This window comes from Lemur catta, chromosome 6 (assembly GCF_020740605.2).
Source record: "Lemur catta isolate mLemCat1 chromosome 6, mLemCat1.pri, whole genome shotgun sequence".
In the NCBI taxonomy this organism is placed as follows: Eukaryota; Metazoa; Chordata; class Mammalia; order Primates; family Lemuridae; genus Lemur; species Lemur catta.
The window spans coordinates 60469768-60490794 of NC_059133.1; the positions used below are offsets into that span (position 1 = coordinate 60469768).

Here is a 21027-nt window from a genome sequence, read left to right on the forward strand (position 1 = left end):
AAGTGTCCTTTAAAAACACTAAAATGAGGTCTCAGTATTAGGATAGCATTTACTGTTTGTTGAGTTTAACAAAATCTCATCGTAGTTAGTTCTTGTGATAGACTATCCAGATGGGTTAATGATAACCTGAAAATGTTCAATATGAATATACAAATAATAACACTTGTGCATAAACCTATATAACTCATCCAAGATTTAGATAATTGCATTCCCTTATGCTAATAGGTCTTCCTGACTTTGTGAGGCTTTGAGTTATAGTTTAAAAAACAAACATCTGAAACTCAGATACAAGCAAACATGTTTGAGGTTTGCACACACTTGCAAGCTTTAGAGACACAGCTTTTACACAGTCCCCTTGGCAGGGTACCCTGGGGCAGCAGGACGTGCCAGAAGCACATGAGATGATCAAAACTGTGCACTGCTCTTGTTGTGGTCACCCTCTATGCACCTCCTCCTGCCAGTCCATCCCCTTCAGGGTAGGCAGAGCCATCTCTCACCAATGCAAATATGGTCAGGCCCCTTGCTCGGTTAGAACCTCCCCACCACTTAGAGAATCAAGTCCTAACTCCATATTGATGATGGTTTGCCACCGTGTTTCGGCCTGAGTTTCAGTCTCCTGGAATGTCGTCCTATGTCTAGACCCCCTATGCAAACTCTTCCTTCTGTTTGTGCCCTTTGCCCAGGGTACCCCTCGGCCTATAGTGGCCGCTCCTCTCTACAGCCCTCTGGATAAACATTTCTATTGGTCTTTTAAAACCAAATTCAGACATCACCATGTCCGAAACATCTCTCTGTCGCACCCCCGCACAGGCGTCCTCTCTGGGATCCCCCATTCTCTCTGCCTGCCCTGTCTGTGACACTTCCGGTGCAGTGCTGGCACTGCACACTGGCAAGGCTACCTCTCCTCCCACACTCTGAGCGCCCGGAGGCCACAGTTATTTCTTCCCCAGCCCTTGAAGTGCTTCACACAAAGTAGATTCCTAATTGCCTACTATTATTCAAATATTCGTTCAATAAAGAAATGACTGAAACAGGCAAAAGTTGTCTCTGGCCTTCCCCCACCCATCCCCCATTGCCAGCTGCCTTTTCTCAGACTTCCCTCTTTCCGCCCTTAACTTCCTGCCCCTGCGGATCCCCTCTCTCCAAACCCAGCTGTTGTCCAGTTTTGTCCTAACCATCGATTTCCAAAGCTGCTCCCAGGAAAGGTCTTGATAAATTCACAAGGCTGACCCTCACACGGGGTTTTTGTAACTTACTAGGTGACAAAATCTTGAGCCAAAATAATAAATCTCTGATTATGAGGTTTCTTTAGCCTAGAGAGAGGCTCTTTCACAGTCCCTGTGCTTGCACTATGGCATTTGGTGCAGGAGCTGCCCTTTCGTGATTGTTAGAGGTACCAGAATCTCTATAAACCCTTGGCTATATGCTCTGGGCCCCAGGAAATCAGTCTGCTTCAAACTAAATGGTCCAGCCATTCTCCCGGAGCTGTCAAAGTATTGAAACTGCTTGAAAAAATAAATCTGTGAGTATTTCTAATAAGGCTTCACATTTAAAAGATGAGGAAGACTTTACCTACTAAAAGATTTAAACTCAGCAGATCTGATTTAAACACTAGTTAATTGTATCTTTCTTATTTGGTTTAACATAGTTATTTTCTGATGGGGAAAGGGGAATAGAATCGTTGAAACCCTAGCAGGAACTGGGTAGAGAACTCTTTCCCAATGGTCTCTCAGCAGATAAGTCAAAGGGGAAACAGCAAAAAAGATGACCTAGAAAAGTAACAGAGTTCAATAAGCATCTTGTTCAGTCCTAGGAATTCTGAAAGCTCTCTCTGAGTTTTTTGTGAGAGACCTTTTTAGGTAAAGGGTAGATGGACAGGAGGCTGAGGCAGGAGGATTGCTTGAGCCCAGGAGTTTGAGGTTGCTGTGAGCTAGGCTGACGCTATGGCACTCTAGCCTGGGCAACAGAGTGAGACTCTGTCTCAAAAAAAAAAAAAAAAAAAAAGGTAGAGGGTGAGATCTAATGTGCCTGTGCATCAGAGGAGGAGATGGTCCACATAGAAGTGATATACATGCCTCAATTTCCTTACACATAAGGGTGGAATAACTTGTGTTTGAAACAGATAAATAGGGTTCTGCCTGCCCAGCCATGCTCATATCAGAATGGCCCGTTGGATGGTTGGATCGATGGCACTCTGCCAAAGCAGAGAAGCAAAGTAGAAATCACCTGGCCATCAGGCAGTGAAAGCGTTCAGTCTGCTGAGTCAGAACTGAGGATAAGTCACATGATTTTACCTTCCCTTGCTGGGTCCACTGCACGGTGGCACAGCCCCGCACACAGATGGTAAAAAAGTAATGTTCTGTAACTTGTTGTCTTCCAGACACATAAAAATATGATGCCATATTGAGAACTAGAAAACAAATGAGATGATGGGTGAGGACATACCTGGTGCCACTTGACTATTAGAGCTGATGGGACACTGTCAAACCCGGGACCCCACAATGATGGGCAAATCAATACAGGCCACCTCTCCCCTGCCCAACTGAAACAGACTGATAGTCCTCAGATGCTTGGGCCACCAGAAAAACCCACTTAAGACATTGGATTATAATATATGCTATACTAGATTATATATTGGTTTGAAATAGAATATGATTCTGAGTTCCACCTCAGGCTCCCAAGAGCTTACCTGTCCACTCCTTTTAGTGAGGATAAGATTAACTTCACTTCCTGACTTCCCCCCACCCCAAAGTGGAATAAAGTTCTGGCAATAGAGACATATCACTGAGATCATTTAAGGCTGGAAAATAAGACGAGGGGTCATCTAGTCCAATCCTCTGATGAGGTGTAAAAATTAAAAGAATGCATGCATATAGAGCCTGTAGCACAAAAACTTGCATATGCTAAGCCCTCAATAAAGGTTGCTATTAATAGTACTAATAATAATATCTCAGATCTGTTCAGTGGGACTAGAACCCACATCTCAACTCTCAATCTTTCCAATAAGCTCGGTGGCCTCCCACTGTGGAAGGAATAACTTACAGTGTGAAGCTTTGAAAAATTGTTTTAGAGGACCCAGTTATTTCTAAGCAATTTATTTTATTGTAAAGTCTACCATTTATATGCTCAGATAGTACAGTTTAAGAATATCAACAGATAAAGTTTGATATATTTTAGATTCTCAAATGATTTTTCCCATTTCCTTTCATAAAAGAAGTCCAGGCATAAAAAGCAAATGTGCTAAAGAAAAATCCGTGAGTGATTATTTTCATGAAAATTGTGTTTGCTTGAAAATTAGACAATAAACCTTCATCTCTCAGGGCTCCAGCAGTACTATTTGACAATAACCAGCCCGTACAGGTATATTTTAGCAAGTATGCTTCCACAAGATGCTTCAGGCTTTACAAAATGCCACGGCCACTGGACAGCAGCTGGCAACCAATGACCTTCTGAGCTTTATTCCAAAACAATGCAAAACAAAACAAAATAAGAAAAGTATTCCACCCCCAACACAACAACTGTAAAATATTTCCCTATTTCCTACCTAAAAGAATGGAGCTATATCCAGCATAGTTACTTTTGCTTTACCCAGCCATCAAATTGAATGGTTTAACTCTCTGCCTACAGGACATCATTACTGCTGGAAAGAAATCAAACACTGACATTTAAATTTAAGTAACAATAACATTAATAACAATGATAATGATAATGGAGAAGATCACATGGAGGAGTTTTGTGTGGAGGAAGAAGCTTCCAGAGTCAAAATAAGTTTCAAAACTCTAATTCAAACAAAGTTAAACCAACAAAATTAACCAAGTTTCTCTACTGGAGTTTATTCAAAGGATTCAGTTCCCTAATGTGAATTACTTCTCCAAGAAAGCAAAATCCTATGTAGCAATTTGTAAACCTATTTCTTTCCAGAGATTCAGTTGGAGCTGGTATTCCTTAGAGCCCATTTGGGAATATTCTGATTTAGATTATAAGCAGGTATCAAAAAGCATATTCTAATATTAAAGTAAACATATTGTATGGAGTATATTCTTATGTGAGACCATTAATACCTACCATTTATATGATCTTAAAATACACATTACTAACCATTGTCTATAGAAATTGAACTCATATTAATGTGAAAAAGAAAATTCATCACTGTTTACTAGAAAGATTATAGCTTGTTTTCCTGCTACTTAAATTTAATTTATTATTAAAGCTTTAACATTTGGCATGAAGAAAATGAACACTTTTTTTTCCTCCAGGTCACTAATTTTCACTGCAATTAAAGTTGCCCTTATTGAGCTAATATAAGCACTAGTATGGATTTTTAAATGTATTTTTAGGTTCTTTTATTATGAAAATACTGTATGTTTATTGCAGAAAATTTGGCAAATGCAGAAAATATCTTTTAAAGAAAATAGAAAATTATCATGAATAATTTCACAACCTAGGCATAAACCTCAGTATGTTTCCTTTCACAGTTTTGTCTTCTAATTTCTTCACATACTGGGCATTTTCTCTTGACATTAAAAACTGTATGTATTTGCTCACTAACAGGAAAACTCTGAGGACAGGAGGAGTCACTGGGCTTGGTGGCTCTTGAACTCTAAAAGCAGCGGGGGCTTCTGGGTTTCAACCCCCCACGGGCATTTCTCACCAGTCCTGTGGAGAGATTTCTTCACCATTATAGCCAAGGAAGGATATGATGGGAGGCCAGTGGACATAACTCCTTTAGAACAAAGGAAATAAACTTTTCATAGACATGCATTAGTGTGAGACTTGGAAACTCATGGATTTGACAAAATACAAGCAGAAACAATTGTATCAGCATTAACCACTTTATCAAATGTCACCCTGGATACTATCTATAAGGAGAGGGTCATTCAAGCTCAACAGGAAATATCAGTACAACAGTTAATGGCTCATTTGGACTCCATCAAGAAAGACATGGCCATCCTAGAGAAAAGAGAATTTTCAAATCTGTGAGCAGAGAATGAGAAAATCAAAATTGAATTAGACCAGGTTAAGCAGCAATTAATACATGAAACCAGAAACCAGTAGAATCAGAGCAGATAATAAATTGGACATCAACCTAAAAAGGAGTAAAGTAACAGATATGTTTACAGATCAAGAAGAGCAACTTACGGAAGCAACCACAGAATTTATGAAAAATGATACCCAGTGTTATTTCAGAGACCAGGAATAAAATTGATACTGAAATTGCTTCCTTAAAAACACTGATGGAGTCTAACAAACTTGAGACGATTCATTATCTTGCAGCCTCCGTGTTTGTTTGTCTGGCAGTAGCACCGGGATTTTATAGATTCTGGAAGTACTATTAATACTCCTACTGATGCTACTATTGACTTCTTAGAACACTAAACCACCATAGATTTACTTTGAACATTGCCAGTTGCAGCGGGAAACTTATTACAAGATTATTCAAAGCATATATGGACTAAACAGAAGTGCTTTAGAATGGGAAGAGATATTTTCTTTATTTTTGTATGTGTGTCTTTATTTTATTATGTTGAAAAGCTACCATTCAAAACCTGATTTATTTGAAATATAATAGAAGGGCATTTTGTCCTTATCCTATTGATTGTTCATAGAAACTGAACCAGCGTTTTCTTGTGTTTGCTTGAACAACTGTGTAAATTGTATAGGATTTTGTTGGTATCTGCTGAAAATTTGAAAACTATTCCCTAGCCTAAATACTAATTATTGGATTTAACTTTCCTGATAACTATTGCATAATTACATTTTCACATAAAAGATTATTATAATCAAAAACCTATATATATTCAAAATCATATTATCTTGGTTAAACATGGTAGATTGAAATCACGTGTTCATGTTCTTTGCCTCCCATTAAGAAGAGAAAAATTACAAAGAGAGTTGAAGAGCAGGCAACATCATTTTTTTTCAACATGAAAATTAGATGAAGGGATGGTAACTCCCTTAGTAGAACAAAAAAAGCTGAAACTAAGTACCTGCAACTGAGGATTTTATCAAGATACAAGCAAATTCACTCTAGAATCCTCTCCAAACGGTTACACATAAAGTAGAGGTGAGACATGAAGCACAAGTACATGGGTTTCAAATATATAGTAGGAGTAGACACCCAGGCTCCACCATGCATAGCTAAGGGACTATTCCTTCTCATCCCAAAAAATATAGATGGCTCATTCTCTGGAGAAAATAAACCAGACAACCTCCTAGACATGGAGTTGCCCAGCCTAGTAGAGGTCAAGAGAGAAGCCAAAGGTTATTTAAGAGATTAAACATAGGAGGTTAACTTAAATAAAATGCTTTATAGACATTGGCCTAGGCAAAGAATTTAGGAAGAAGACCCCAAAGGCAATCACAGCAACAACAAAAATAAATAAGTGGGACCTGATCAAATTAAAAAGCTTCTGCACAGCCAAGGACACAATCATAGAGCAAACAGCCTATAGAATGGGAGACAATATTTGCATACTATACATCTGATGAACACCTGATAGCCAAAATCTACAAAGAACTCAAGCAAATCAGCAAGAAAAAAATCAAACAGCCCCTTTAACAAGTGGGCAAAGGACATGAACAGAAACTTTTCGAAAGATAGACTAATAGCCAACGAACACATGAAAAAATATTCAACATCTCTAATCATCAAGGAAATGCAAATCAAAACCACAATAAGATATCACCTAACTCCAGTGAGAATGGCTTTTATCAAAAAGTCCCAAAACAACAGATGCTTGCAAGGATGTGGAGACAGAGGTACACTTATATACTATTGATGGGACCGCAAACTCATACCTCTATGGAAAGTAATATGGATGAGGGAGGAGGAAGAAAGAAAAAAAAAAAACAACAAAGTAATATGGAGATACCTCCAAGAACTAAAAGCAGACCTACCATTTCATCCATCAATCCCGCTAGTAGGTATTTACCCAAAGGAAAAAAAGGCATTTTATTTAAAAAAAAAAAAAACAACACTTGCACTCATATGTTTATAGCAGCACAATCCACAATCACAAAGATACGGAATCAGTGCAAGTGCTAATCAAAATACATGAATGGATTAATAAAATGTAGTACATGTACACCATGAAGCACAACTCATCCATAAAAAAAAAAAATGGTGATCTAGTATGTTTTGTAACAACCTGGATGGAAGTGAAGGCCATTCTTCTTAGTGAATTATCACAAGAATGGAAAAACAAACACCATATGTACTCAATACTAAATTGGAACTAATCGATCAACACTTAACGTGTACATATGGAAGTAAAATTCAATGGAAATCAAGTAGGTGGGAAGGAGGAGAAAAGGATGGGTAAATTCACACCTAACAGGTACAATTCACACTAACTGAAGGCACACTTATAACTTCAACTCAAACTGTACAAAAGCAAATTATGTAACCAAAACATATTACCTGTGTAAAATTCTGAAATAAAAAAATAAAATAAATAAAAGTCTGTAAATTAAAAGATGAGACTCCCACCATCACTCCCATGCCCCCAAAACATGGCAGCTAAGCTGATATCTGCAATGCAACAAATCGGAGAATCCTTCTATGGAGAAACAAAACTAAACAAACCCAGATGCTTAAAAAAAGCCATTGTTAATAATATTTATGGGTTAACTATTAATAACAGAAAAGCTAACTCTCTGCCCCATCATTCTACAATGATGCCCTGTACTTAGTTCCCAACCAGTTTTATGGTACCTCACTCTTAAATATGAACAGAGAGATAAAAACTCCAAGCATAGGAAGAAGGCTTGCAACATGAAAAACAAGTAGAAATTAAAAACTAGAATTAACAGAATCCCACACATTTCAGGAAGGAGGATGAAGCATAAAAATAAAACTGTCATAAACATCAACATATACATAAGAGAAGATACTGCAACCATGAAATAAAGAACACAATCCAGGGTAAGGGGCACAAGACATGAAGGAAGGAAAAAATCAGAGAATAAAAAAAAAAATCATGGAAATTTTAAAATATTACAGCAAAAAAAAAAAAAATCAAAAGGAAGTTTGGGACATAATGAAGATATTTCCCAGAAAATATAACAAAGAGTCAAAACAAATGGGAAATGGACAGAAAAGGAAACAAGATTAGAAGTTTAAGCTAAGAAGTTCAATATCTGACTAGTAGGAATGCCAGAAAAAAGAAATAAGAGAATACAGGGTAAAAAATGTGTCTGAGAGATGAATAATTATATTTTTAGATATATAGTTTTTTAAAAATAGAATACTTTTTAGAGCAGTTTTAGGTTCACAACAAAATTGAGCAGATGGTGCAGAGATTTCCCATATACTCCCTTCTTTCTCTCTCTCTCTTTCTCTCTCTCTCTCTCTCACAGCCTCCCCCACTATCAACATCCCCTACCAGAGTGGTGCATTTGTTACAGTCAATGAACCTACATTGACACATCATCACACAAAATCCATAGTTTATATTAGGGTTTACTCTTGGTATTATACATTCTATGGGTTTTGAAAAATGTATAATAACATATGTTCACTATTATAGCATGACACAGAGCAGTTTCATTGCTCTAAAAATCCTCTGTGTTCTGCCTATTCATCCCACCTTCCCCTCTAAGCCCTGGAAACCACTGATCCTGTTACTGTCTCCATAGTTTTGCCTTTTACAGAACACCAGATAGTTAGAGTCACACAGTATGTAGCCTTTTCAGATTGATTGCTTTCACTTAGTGACATGCTTCTAAGATTCTTTCATGTCTTTTTGTGGTTTGATAGCTCATTTCATTTTTGTGCTCGATAATATTCCATTGTCTGGATGTACCACATTTTATTTATCCATCTACCTACTGAAGGATATCTTGGTTGCTTCCAAGTTTTGGCAGTTATGAATAAACCTTTATAAACATCTGTGTGTAGGTTTTTGTGGACATAAATTTTCAACTTCTTTGGGCAAATACCAAGAACAGTAATTGCTAGATTGTATGGTAAGAATATGTTTAGCTTTCTAAGAAACTGCCAAACTGTCTTCCAAAGTGGCTATGCCATTTTGCATTCCCACCAGCAATGGATGAGACTGCCTATTGCTTCACATCCTTGCCAGCATCTGGTGTTGTCAGTGTTCTGGATTTTGGCCATTTAAATAAGTATATGGTGGTATCCACTGTTGTTTTAATATGCATTTCCCTGATGACATATGACGTGCAACATCTTTTCACATGCATATTTGCCATCTGTGTACCATCTTTGGTGAGGTGCCTGTTAAGTTCTTTGGTCCATTTTTTAGCTGAGGTGTCTGTTTTCTTACTGTTGAATTTTAAGAGTTCTTTGTATATCAGATATGTCTTTTCAAATATTATCTCCCATTCTGTGACTTGTCTTCTCATTTTCTTGACAGTGCCTTTCACAGAGCAGATGTTTTTAATTTTATTGAAGTCCAGCTTATCAATTCTTTTATTTATGGATCATGCCTTTGGTATGGAATCTAAAAAAAAATCATTGCCAAACCCAAGGTCAGGTAGAGTGTCTCCTATGTTATCTTCCAGGAATTTTACAGCTTTTCATTTTATATTTAGGTGTGTGATCCATTTTGAGTGCATTTTGTGAAGGGTGTAAGGTCTGTGTCTAAATTCTTGGGTTTGTTTTTTTTTTCCATGTAAGTGACCGTTGTTCTAGCACCATTTGTTGAAAAGACTACCTTTGCTCCACTTTATTGCCTGTGTTCTTTTGTCAAAGATCAGTTGACGTTACGTGGGTCTATTTTGGGGCTTTCTATATGAACATGGACCATCTTTCCACTTACTGAATTCTGTGATTTCTTTCAGAGTTTTGTAGTTTTCCTCATATAGCTCTTGTACATATTTTGTTATACTTAAGTATTTCATTTTCTTGGGTGCCAATGTAAATGGTATTGTGCCTTTAATTTCAAATTCCACTTGTTCGTTGCTAGTATATTGGAAAGCAATTTAATTTTTTATATTAACCTTGTATCCTGAACCTTTGCTATAACCGCTCATCAGTTCCAAGAGATTTTTGTTGATTCTTTCAGATTTCCTGCATAGATGATCATGTCATCTGTAAACAAAGACAGTTTTATTTCTTCCTTCCCAGTCAGTACATCTTTTCTTTTCTTCTCTTACTGCATTAGCTAGGACTTCCAATGTGATGATGAAAAGTAGTGGTGAGAAGGAACATCTTTGCCACGTTCCTGGTCTTACTGGGAAAGCTTCGAGTTTCTCAGCATTAAGTATTAAATTAGCTGTAGGGTGTCTTGCAGATATTCTTTATCAGCTTGAAGAAGTTCCCCCTATTCCTAGTTTTATGGGAGCTTTTATCATGGATGGGTGTTGGCTTTTGTCAAATGTTCTTTCTGCATCTATTGATATGATCAAGTGATTTTTCTTCTTTAGTATGTTGGTGTGGCAGTATCTCTCACTATTCTTGGAGCAAAGTTATATTCATACATTGCGTTCTGTACCAATACCATTCCCTGGGTCATCTGCCTGTCTCCTGGTCAACTATTTTTGCTAAGAAGCCCAGCTATCTCTGTGCCCATGGACACCCAAGGGTACTTTGTTAACTAACCCATTAGCAAAACCAAACTTCTGCTATTGCAAATTCACTGGCAAATAACATACTCTTTCACTCAAAACTTCCTGCCTTCAGACAAAAGGGCTGGTTACTGTCTTTCAGAGCTCCATTGGTGTCCTAAGCCACTGAGAAGCCCCTAGTCTTGGCCTCATCCCAGTTTTAAGTCCTTCTAAACCTACCAGACAAGAGTACAAAAAGAATGGAAAATAGGTTTCAACAGGGTCTTACTTTGTTACCCAGGCTGAAGTGGCATGATCATAGCTCACTGCAGCCTTGAACTCCTAGGCTCAAGTGATCCTCCCACCTTGCCTCCCAAGTAGCTCGGGCAGGTTTCATTTCTTTACCAAAACCAGTCAACTAGTAAAGCTTACTAGAGTGTGATGTTGAAAGAATTCTGAGACCTGGTCTAGACTCAGCAGAAAAGAACCTCCAAGAGATGATCTTTTTCTATGTAACAGTCCCCAAATTTATTTAACTATCATACCCTGTCTTCAAAGAATTTCTCTTGGGAATAGGTTTTCTAGAATACAGCACAGGAAATGATGGCTCGTCATCTGACACTGCTCCATGTCTCAATAAGCTCATCCCTGGAGTCACAAAGGAAAGTGGCACATTGCATAACAATTCACATAGTTGGAGGGGTTGTGATCATAGGTAGACGCTGTCTTGTCATTAAAAATAATCCAAAGTGTTTAGGATTTTGCTGACATTCTTTGAAATAAGACATTACTCTTTATGATGAAAATTTCAGGCCTTAAGTTCTCCTCACTTAATGTCTTCCTAATGGGGAGAACTTTATTGAGGGGAAACTCTCGTAAAGATAGGCAGGGAAATTTTGGGCTTTTCCTACTTAGTCAGCAGATCACAGAGATGTCTCTAGAAATATTTCTCAATACAATATAATTTTTCCAATGAAAAGGTTAAGTGTCCAAAAGAGAAGAGCTCACTTTTCAGAAGTCCATACACAGATTAGTCCCTGGCATGTAACGTTACATTTGCCTGTTTCGATAGATCAGCTGTTAGCATTGCTGCTCCAGGGAGGGATAGAGCAGGGGGAGGGGCCCAGGGTAGGGGGTTGGCCTGTCAGCTGCTGCATGTGGCATTGCACCTGTGTGCCTACTCAGAGCTTTTTGAAATTCAGTCCCATTCAGAATACTTCTAGTTACTTGAATGTTGGTAAACACAAGTACACTGCTTCTTAGTTTTGGCCAAAATGCCCAAGGATATTTTTCTTCTTGCTCATTTTTCTTCTTGGACTCTATAGAATGCTCATTTCCAACTGTTTTGAAATCAGGCAATCCCAGAAAAAGTAAATGGATTCTTTTCCTCCTTTTCTTGGCACCCTCCAACTAAGCTTTCTTTTCTTCCCTAGCAGAGGGGTCCTAAATTCCCTCTACCCAGACAACCCAGAAAACCTGAACTTTTCATTCAGTGAGTCTATGCTGTGTCCAATCCCTGACTATGGCTGCTCATCCTGCACCTTTGTCTTCCTATTCTGGCTGACTTGGTGTCTCATCGTCTTTCTTTCTCTCCATCCAGACCTCTAAGAGAAACTCCTTTCCTCTTTTTATTGTTTGTACTCTCTTTACTATTTGTAGGGTGAGGATCTGGAGAATTAGCAAATGGTAGTAGAACTTCCATGGACGTTGGCATCAGACAGACTTGGGGTCAGACTCCAGTTTGGCCACTGTCTGGATTTGGGCAAATTATTTAATCTCCCTGAGCTCTCATGTGTACCATGCATATTTCAAAGCTACTTTGCAGGATTTGTGGAGAAATAAATGTATCCAGAGTGCCTTCTAGTTAGTGCTAAATAAATGGTACCTGTTATTGTTGTTACTTTAATTATCATTGCTTCAACCTGCTGGCAATTCCTTTCCCTAGACTTCCCCTCACCATGTTCCTGACCATCACCCCAGGGGCACAAGGTTTATAATCTGAATTGCTATTTCAGATTATAAGACCATTAGGTTACTGCCCAGGGAAGAAGAACAGCTCCCTTCCCATCCATTTGACCCAATGGTCACATTATTTGCTACAAGGCAATTACAACTAAATGAGACTGGGAGACTTTGCTGTAATCAAGCTACTACCTCCCCTGACCAAAGTAAAAATGTAGAGACTTTTGGCAAAATTGGGAGTGAGGACTTAAGGTGCTCTTTCAGTTACTTCAAAGGCTAAGGCCCCATTCCAGATATCTCCACAGCATCAGACTTCCTTCTCTCACATTTTAACTGTAGCGACTGACTGCAGACCATCCTCCTTGGGGAGAATGTGAAGAATGCGTTTGTCTCAGGAGTTGCAAACCTGGGGAATCCTCCTCCTTGCCAACGCATTGTCTCGGTCCGGTTTTCTAGAGAACTCGATGTCCCCAGGGAGGACGAGGCACACCAGCAGCCTGTGGTAAGCAACTCTGTCAGGCAAACGGCCACCTCCTTTGCCAGAAGAGAGAAAAACCAGGCCCCTGGGGCACCAGGCCAGAGAAATGTAGAAAGTCTTCTCTCTACTAGGTCAGCCCTTTCGCTGAGCCCGAAGGACCTCCCCGACCTGCTTTCCTCTGACCTCTCTGAGGAGTCATGGTTCCTCAGCAACACTGATTCACCTTGCCCACCTGAACTACCTCCTAGCCCTAGCCTCCTCCCATTCCCGTCCCAGTCTTTTTGCTTGTTCTTTCCTCGGCATGGAAAATTCTTGCATGGTCCTTCCCATTTGGACCTGCTGCCCTGAAAGGCACAGATGGAGACATGCTTCTTTGCTGAGCAACCACCTTGACACCAGCTGCATTTAGGGAGGGGGTGAGAGGCTGCCAGTTTTTAGGACTTTCCTACTTCTCTGTGTTTGAGCCCTTATTGTTAAGACTGAATTCACAAAGCTTCTAGCTGTAGGATTGTCAAGTCTTTCGGGGCCAAGCTAGATATCCCTACTCTTTTCTAGAAAATCTGCTCTGCCCATGGGCCTGAAAGAGGCAGCTCTGACCTCCCATATGACCCTAACTGCATGGGTCATGACTGATTGGATGATGGGTGAACAGATGACCAAAAAGGACCCAATCCATTGGCTGGACAATGGCCTATGACTTGTGTGGTCCAGCTCAAAGAGATGAGCTGGGCTAATCCAACTTTCTCCTACAAAGTGTGTATCAAGAGACATGTAAGCCAGTTGCTATAAGTAGTGTCTGGGAAACCACTGGAGCCATATGCAAGGCAAGTAAGCAGAGGAATTTGGTCGAGACAGAGGAGGAGGAGCAGAAGTAGGGACAGAAGCAGAGACAGAAGGTCATGCGGACATTAAGGAAATAGAGTTAACCCAATCATGGCTCCTAACTCCCAGCTCTAGCCTGTGAGCCTGGCTCTACCTGTCATCTTTGTCCTGTGAGTTTCTTCTATAAACTTTCATTCAGTCCCCTTCTGACTGAAGCTAGTTCAAACAATGTTTTGTTTCTTTGCAACCAAAAGAATCTTGACTAAAGCATAGTTTCCCCCAAATAGATTGCTCTGTCTAAAAATTTTTCCAGACATGCTACATTATAGTGTGATTCTCCTGTTAGTTTGTCTAAATAATAAACATAGCTATCACTTTCTGAACACTTTCTTTGTGCCACACAGTGTGCTAAGAGCTTCACATATTTCTCATTTCTTCTCAGAGCAGCCCTGTGATGTACTATTATTATACCTGTTGTACATGTAAGAAAGCTGAGACTCAGAGAAGTTAGGTCACATAGCCCAACATGACACACTTTCTAAGTAGCAGACCCAGCATCTAAGTCTGGTTGGTATGACTCCAAGTCTGTGCTCCTATCCATCCCCAGGATGTTGTCTTTTGTATACTCTGATGGGCAGGATGAAGCCACGTTGCTGCTACCTGCAAGAGTGTGGTTATAGGGCACCAGAGGCTGTCCTGGGAATGGCCAACATCCCAATGCTATAAACCAACATGGATGCCTGCGATGGGACTGAGAATTATGGAGGCCACCAAAGACACTGGTTACAACACCTGTTGCCCCACTGGTGGGTCCCAAAGGAGATCAGATGTGTACAACTCCCTCCCCCTTCCCTGCACACTCCAGGCTTTTGAAAAGAAATGTGAAAATGAAAACATGTCAGGAAAGGCAGTTATGATTGCAAACTTACTTATAGCACTGATGACCTTTTGAGGAACAATTCCCAAATCTATTAAGTAATGGAGAGATCAACTTGATTTTTTTTAATTCTCCTTAATTTATCCCTTGGTAATCCTAAACATCTTTTAAAATGAAGCTTTTCTAAAACAATGTCTTGGAGATGATTTTCATTGTTTCTGTTTCATTGATATACTACCTACAAAACTTGTTCATTTTGCAGGAAAAGACAAAAATAAATGCAGCTTAATGCTTTAATGAAGTATAAATGGCAGCATAATATTTACTGAGGTGGTCAAGCCCCAATTCTGATCAATTACTATTAATTATTCCTCCAGAATATCTTCTGGGATCATAGAAATGGCATTAAATAAAGATGTTTTATGCAAAAACACATTTACCTTTCCAGGGCAGATAAATGACTGATATTGGGGGGTCAGTGCAGAAGTGTGGGGAAGAAGGCAATGATGAAGGCACATGGTAATTAACTGTGCTCTAGAAGTTGGGGTATGTATGTGTGTGTGTGTTTAACTGAGTTGTAATTACAGGGCTACTAAAGATGTGAAGTATATACTTAAGGTTTCGTCATCACTTTTATTGTAATACTTAGTGAGATTAGTCATTTTAGTTTTTCCCTTTCTATGCCAAAAATGGAACACAGCTGTTTGTGCACTAAAAAACTGCTTTTTAAAGGAGAGTTCTCTTTGTTTATCAAGCATATTTTGCCACTAGGGAGACATGTTTTAAAGCTTTTGCACTGTCAAAATGAAATGAATAGGAGTGATTGCTTTAGCTCTTCCTTCTAAATAATGACAGGAAGATTGAACACGTGGAAATGCTGCACAAGGATGATACAAAATATCTGGCCAGGTTCACAACTATGCCAGTTCCCCTCTCCCTCCGTGGGATATATTTCTGATGACATTCCTCAGTCGCTAGATTCATTTCTTGAGCTACAGGGCACCGCAGAAGTGCTCGGGGGCAGTTCTGCAGTAGCCCCAATGGAAACGCAGAGAATTCCTACATCTTGACCAGCTTATCACTCAAGAACAGACGGCTGGCTTCTTTTGCAAGGCTGTGCCTCGTAATCCATCAATTCTAAATCTAAGAGTTGTGACCAGCCTAAACTTATTCACCTCCCGAAGTATAAACCTCAAGAATTCATTTCCACCAGCACTCTAAATATTTGCAGTCTAACAGATCAAAAAGTTTGAAGCTTGGTTAAATTTTAAACAAAGCCCATGTTTATCATTTGTTCTTAGTTCCAGCCTGTCAAGTTTCTCCAAAAGATGTCAGTAATATTTCTCTCTCAGTGATGGGTGTTTGGAAGGCCATGATGCTTTCTATTCCAGAGGCACCCAGTTATTTGGTTCCCAATACAGTCAATCATCCAAGAGGAAACCTGCTGTGCTGGTTTGAAGAAGGGATTTTTTTTTTTTAAATGGCCCCAACTCTTAATAAGGTTATTATACTCTATTTACCGAGGTAAGACCTAAAGACATAAAACAATTAAATAACCAACACAAGTCAACATACTAAAAGATGCCCGTGGCATGGATGGAGAAGTGCGGCTCAGACTCACCTTTGAGAGAGTCATTGCCCGGCTGCAAGGACTGTGGCGAGCAGATAGCCCCCAGCTCTTAGCCTCCCCAGCTTCCAAGCCAAGGCCACGCCCTTCTTGGGAAGCCCTCAGACAATAACTGAGCAAGGCAGTAAGGAGTACAAGGTGGGCAGTTTCCACCCCATGAGTAGTCCTCTAATAGGCTATCTTTGCTCCAGAACTCTCCATTGGGCTTGCAGGGATTTTGTCATGTCTGCCTGCAGTTTGATGGTTCTCGGTGCCCAATCCTGCTTCTCCTTCTTCGCCTTTCACCACAGTCACTCCTCAAAAAACCCACTGCAATCCTAACTACGTCTCAGGGTCTGAAGATCCTAACCTGTAGCAGCATCAGAATGTTAGCCGAAGTCACAAAGGGGTTGGGACCAGGACTCCATGTGAGTGTTAGAGGAGGTGAGTGGGGGGATATTGGGAAGGGTACGAAAATTCCCCAATTGTGACATTTAATGAACTTTGGGCCCCATTGCCTCAGAGGATACCTGCATGTGGAAAGCCAGGGCAGATCAGAGGCCAGTGCAGGAGGGCTCAGGAAAGACCACTGCAGTGTAGGCCAGGGAGGGAGGGCACCCCAGGAAGGAGGACAGGGTCTCCCATCGCTGCTTTTCCGAGAAAGAGAGCTTTTTGGCTATGCAGTGGGGGATGTTCCTATCCTGCACTCAGAAAAGCTCAGTTGGAGGCTTAGCTCTCTCTTAGATGGCCTGTGTGACACCAGACAGGCCACTTCACCCCCCTGCACTTTCTTTGTCCACTAGGGAGAATGCCAATCCTCCTGCCCGCCTCACAGGGCAGTCATGCGGATCCGAGTGAGACAGTGCATGGGAAATCATGCCATTGGCTGAACGGCCCTATGAGAACTACGAGAGGGTAAGGTCTTACCACCATCCACATCTGAAAGGCTGGGAGGAAGCATGTGTAGTGGTGCCCCCGGGGCACGACCTCCTCCTCCAGACACTGAGTGTGTGCAGAGCTCGTCTCCTCCGCCGGGGTCGTCCCGCACTGTCCAGCATCGTTGCCCCAAGTCGAAGTACTGATGCTGCAGGTATACTTCAGCAGATCCCTACCTTTTCAAATGCATGTCAGTTATTCCTTTCATTATTTTCTTCCTAATATATTTATAATTTAATCTGGTGATTCTAAGACAAACTATACACTCAATAAGTATTTATTGACCTGAATTGAATTGATCTTTTAACTATTTATTCCAGTGATCTCTAAATGCTTTGTGATAACTTTCACAAGCTTTCTTTTTTGTAGTATAACAGCCTGTTCTTTATATCAGAGTGTATGTCACTAGACACTAAAGAACATGTTAGCTACCATGTTCAATACAAGATGACTTAAGACAGCAGGAAAATAAATATGCATGGCCTTTAGCTTGTCTTCAGTGAATTTTGTGCAGAAAAAGTTACTTAAGACCCTAAGATAGTTCCTAAGATGTATGAATTGTCTTCTGGACGTGAAGAGCAGAGAGATAGATATTATTTTGCTTTTGTTTTGTTTTGTTTTGTTTTTTCCTGTTCAGTGTCCCTTCCCCAGTTTCTTCTGATCATAACACTCCCACTTTCTGGGGGAGGCCACCCTCCCTGTCTCCAGCCAGCTCTAATGGAACTGCCAAACACAGTAACTATGGCTGCCAGGGTGGGCCCCCAGCCAAGGGGGGCTCCTTCACAGTGCTCATCCCCCTGGCCTAGAGGACCGGCCCAGTAAGGTAGACATAACCTGAGCTGCCTAACGGAAGTAATTTATAGATGGATACTCAGGGAGTGCAGTTCTCTTCAACCTCTGTGCGGTCAAGGGTGGGCTTTTCCTTACTGCACGGAAGTCATGTCCAGTGGGACCAAATGAGATCCAGCTCCGAAGGAGAAGAGAGATAACCAGGGAGAAAGACTGGGGTGAAGCAGAGGAGGAGGAGAAGACAGAAAAAGAGCTAGGATTAAAGAGAGGGAGAAAAGGAGGAGGAAAGAGAAAAGAGAGGTTATAGAGAGAAAGCAAGGCAGAGAGAAGGTTATAGAGGAGAAAGAAGAGAAAGGGAGTATGGAGAAGAGGAGAGATGGAGAAGAGGAAAGGGGAGAGAGAGTTCAAAAGAGAGAGATAAAAGAAGAGGAGAGGACAAGCACGGTGGCTCCCCCTGTAATCCTAGTACTTTGGGAAGCTCAGGCAGGAGGATCACTTGAGGTCAGGAGTTCGAGACCAGCATGGGCAACACAGACCTCGTCTCTACAAAAAATAGAAAAATTAGCTGAGTTGGGTGGTATGCGCCTGTAGTTCCAACTACTCAGGAGGCTGAGTAAGGAGGATCACTTGAGCCTAGGAGTTTGAGGTTGCAGTGAGCTATGATGACACCACTACACTCTAGCTCTCTAGAACAGGTGACATAGTGAGGCACTGTCTCAAAAAAAAAAAAACGGGAGAGAGAGAAAAGAGGAAAGATAAGGGGAAAGAAAGACAGGTAGAGATTGCCAAGAACACTGCATAAATATATTAATACTCCAGAATTGACAAGGTGAAATATTTCAGTGTTGTCATGTTGACTTACTTGTTAAACCTCAAAACAATATTAAGAAAGTATAACATTTTGTGACTGAGGAAATAACATACTTTTCTAGACTGGAGGGTACAAATAATTATAGAGTAATTTCAGGATCTTTAACTTGAAAATTTTTGAAACACTGGGCAAAATAGGATAATATGGCTATTTTTCCACCATGTGATTAGATAATTAAGATTCCTCAATCAAAAACTACCTCTTTGTATTCTCCTAAGTGCCTTGGACATAATAGGTGCTCAATAAATATCTGTTGGATTAACATGGGAGGGACGGACAGAATGAACACAGTGAAGTTCGGAGGTTCTCATATTGCATCCCCAAGGCTGTGGCTAAGGCCCCGTAACAAAGTGAGAAGAAACATTTGTTTTCAGCTTTCTCAGCCTCCTCTTTCTATACACTTTTATCCCTTTCTGGCATCCCACCCCCCAACATTTTTCCCACTTCCCAGATAATAAAACCTACTTTCAAAGGAAAATCCAACATTCCTGCTAGAATTGTAAAGGGCCAGTAGAAGTTAATGGTCTGTTCTTCACAGGGCCCTTCTAAAGGCATTTTAAAAGGAGACCAAAGAAGCAAAGCTTTAAAATCACAAAAGTGAATGTTTACTTCTGGAATTTCTGGCCTAAGTGAGCCAGAGCTGGAAGCATTTAGGATGGTGGCAAAGGAGGGCAGGGCCTTCTGGGATCCTCATGGTCACACGGGTGACGATCTCCATGCTAGCCCTGGGGTGCCAGGAATGCAGAGTCAGGGCTTGCGCTCAGAATTCCTGCAATTCTGACCACTGGGTCCCCAGGGGAAACCAATCTGTTTAAGTCTGATTTCATTTGTTTATGTTTTGCATTTTTTTTTTGGTAGAAAAACAAGGAGTTATTTGGCCACATTGTGCCACTGAAATCACAGAATGTTCCCCAACATGTTTAATGGCCACCCTGAAAAGAACAAATTTATCACTGTTCCATAGCTCCAGAGAGTTTCTCAAAACCTATAAACAAAATATTTCCTAATAAACTCAAACACACACACACAAAGGGGCAGGGGTTAACTAAAAATGCTCATCAATGATCAATTTAAGTCTTACAATAGAATTCTTTTTAGTCTGTCTCTTCCTTGATTTACTGGTGAGAAAAAGCATGTCTTCCTTTGAGGATTTACAGGTATTTTCTGCTTCTAGGCCAGTGATGGCACAAGGTGTTCATCCTGCTTGCCAGCTCTGACAGACTGTCAGTGGCTGACTAGAGCCCTGTGCTGACAAAGTTGCTGAAGCCACGTCCAGGTCCGGTGCGATAAAGTACTATGATTGACTATCAATGCTTGCCATGGGCACCAAAGGGAAAATTCATTGCATGCTGTCGATTGTTTTTGCCACTTGGCAGTCGTTCCCCCTTCGCCTGGTCCCCCTTGCTTCAACCCAGCCAATGTACTTTGGCCTCAGAGTAGAGTATAAGACCAGGTCTAATCTAATCAGTCCTTCCCATTTTCTTAATCATAATGATAGTTTTATGGATGGTCAGATGACCCAATCAGAGCCAATAAGACTTTAGTGAGGAATGCCACACCAAAGACTCTCAATTTTTCCTACAGTATTTCAGCTTTGGAGGATTTATAGTTTTTGGTAACTATTTTGCAACCATGAGAGAAAGACCTGCCTGAGAATGGAATCAACCCAGAGGAAGTGGAAACAAAATTGATGAGGGGAACTCTCCAAGGCCACATCATTGATCTCCATTTAAAGCCTGGCCTAATGGTGTATTTTTGCTTTGCTTAAGTTAATTTGGGCTAGATAGTCTATTGCCTATAGAAGGATCCTAACTGAAATAGCCATTAATATAGCTATTTCCTCCCCTGGCTATAACCTCTACCTAATAACTTCTAAAATTAATTCATCATAAGAAAGATATCAAATAAAATTAAGGGTGAATATTCATTGATAGAAATTTAGGGGGCTTTTACACAATTATGGGACCCCAAGTGCCAGAGAACTTTTAAATACTCCATAACCCAAAAAATATGAGCTTCAAGAAAATCTGAGCCTTACCTCTAATCTTCCCTACTGGACATCCCCACGTCATTTTAAAAAATAAGAAGGAATCCTTAGAATAGGAAGGTCTTTTCTTCTTCTGTCAAAGAACCTCAATACAATCAATGGATACTTCCTGAGCACCTTCTACTTGCCA

At 40.4% G+C, this 21027-nt stretch overlaps 1 pseudogene; it reads left to right on the forward strand.

Moving 5' to 3' along the window:
* Positions 1 to 4756: 4756 nt before the first annotated feature.
* Positions 4757 to 5336, forward strand: LOC123640562 (annotated as a pseudogene).
* Positions 5337 to 21027: the final 15691 nt, after the last annotated feature.